Source organism: Malaya genurostris, chromosome 1 (assembly GCF_030247185.1).
Source record: "Malaya genurostris strain Urasoe2022 chromosome 1, Malgen_1.1, whole genome shotgun sequence".
In the NCBI taxonomy this organism is placed as follows: domain Eukaryota; kingdom Metazoa; phylum Arthropoda; class Insecta; order Diptera; family Culicidae; genus Malaya; species Malaya genurostris.
In genome coordinates, this window is record NC_080570.1 from 85190434 (window position 1) to 85192413 (window position 1980).

Consider the following 1980-nt stretch of genomic DNA (forward strand, 5'->3'; position numbering starts at 1 on the left):
TATATATAAAAAATAGGTATAGAATTCGCTCAAAGTTTACAGCACGACGAACTGAGCAAGTGTGTGTGTGTGTATATGTGTGTGTGCATGTGTGTGTATGTATGTGTGTTGTCAACTAAGAGGTCGAGATCTCAGAGATGGCTGGACCGATTTTGATCAAACTAGTCGCAAATGAAAGGTCTCCCCGTCACCCAGAACGCTATTCAATGGTTTTGAGATCGCATGTTTTGGTTATACGAAGTTATATGTAAAAAGTTTCAGTTTTTTGAAGGTATCTGTCACAATTGACCTTGAAAACAGAATATATTTTCAGAATTAGATTCCGCACGGTAATACCTATCGAACAAGCCATAGATTGTTAAAATCCATCCATTGTAAACGGAGATATCGAAATTTTTGTGTAAGCGACTTTTTCCCCTATTTCAGCAGTAGAAGTTTTGAGCGCTGTCTGGCAAAGAAATGCTTGGGAGCATGATGATGGCAGAATTTTCGAGTTGAAAGCAATTCCATAATTATATTGATTAGTTATAAATGCTGGAAGAATAGAACAGCCATATACCATTCGAATCAGTTCGTTGAGATCAGCAAATGGGTGTGTGACAAATACTTTCACTCAATTTTTTTCGGAGATGACTCAACCGTTTTCTACAAACTTAGATTCATATGAAAAGTCGTATACTCCCAAACAAGGTTCCTGAATTATGTTTGGTTCCGACCCCTGGTTTTGGAACTACAGGATGATATGTGAAACGAAATTAAAACTGTGTAACTCATTTTTCTCGTAGATGGCTAAACCGATCTAAGATTTAAATGAAATCTAAGAATCATCTAAGATTCAAATGAATAGTTCTAAGATTCTATGAAACATCTTGTTTTTCAGTCAAATCCAACTTCCGGTTTTGGAGATACAGGGTGATTAGTATAAAAATGTCTATTTCACGTAAATTAATCAGGTTTATCGAGTTAGCAGATTTGGATAGTCGATAACCAAATAAACTTTGACTTTCATTTTTGGTTGTGTTCACTTTCCGTTTATTTAAATTTAATTCGCACTACCAAAAATTTAATTCGCACTACGATTCCTCAAAGATGTCTACATTGATTTTCAAACATTTTGAAACAAATGTAAACTATAGAGCTACTCAGGTGAATTTTTCTGACTTCGGCCATACCGATTTTAGAATTCCGTTTCTCAAAGCTCAGTCGTTTTCTCAAAAAAAAGCCTAATCGAATTTCAGAAACAAAAGTTCAAATTAAAATAAATCCAATTTTATCCAATTCTGACTTCCGATTCTCGAATTGTGGGAAGATGAATTTTTAAAATTCAAAGCGATATAGAAGATAACAATCCCGAAAGGCTTCCCAGTTGGACTCAAAAATATTACAATTTATTCGTCATATGGCCATACGAATCGGTTTGGGTTATGTTGGTTCCTGAATATCGGCTCTGGAAGTACCTTAAATTACACTAAACTCTAAAGTGAAAATTACTTCGACATATCATGGAATGTTTAATCGATTGTTACACTTTAAGATTCAAATTCGATCCGATTTGCAGTTTCGACATTACAGAATAATGAATGATTAAAATCTCAAATTGCCACTTAAAACGACTGACAGAATAATGTCATGAAAACTGAAACACCGAGAAATATTCATGCAAAAACACATTAATCACGTTTTTTAGTAATATTAAACGTGCTTTATCCACCTAGCAGTGAGATGATACCTTTTTTTATCAATCAATATGTGTTTTTCGCGTGAATATTCTTCGTTATGTTTAGTTTTTGTTAAATTATTTTAATGACCGTCTTTTTAAATGAATTGTAGTCAAAATTTTGGAACTGCAAAACAAACCAAAGAGAGAAATTGTATGACACCTTCAAAATTATTCCTTTCAATCTAAACGCGTGACAATCGATTAAGCATTCCATGAGATGTAGAAGTGAGTTTCTTTTTAAAGTTTTTGTCATCATTTAT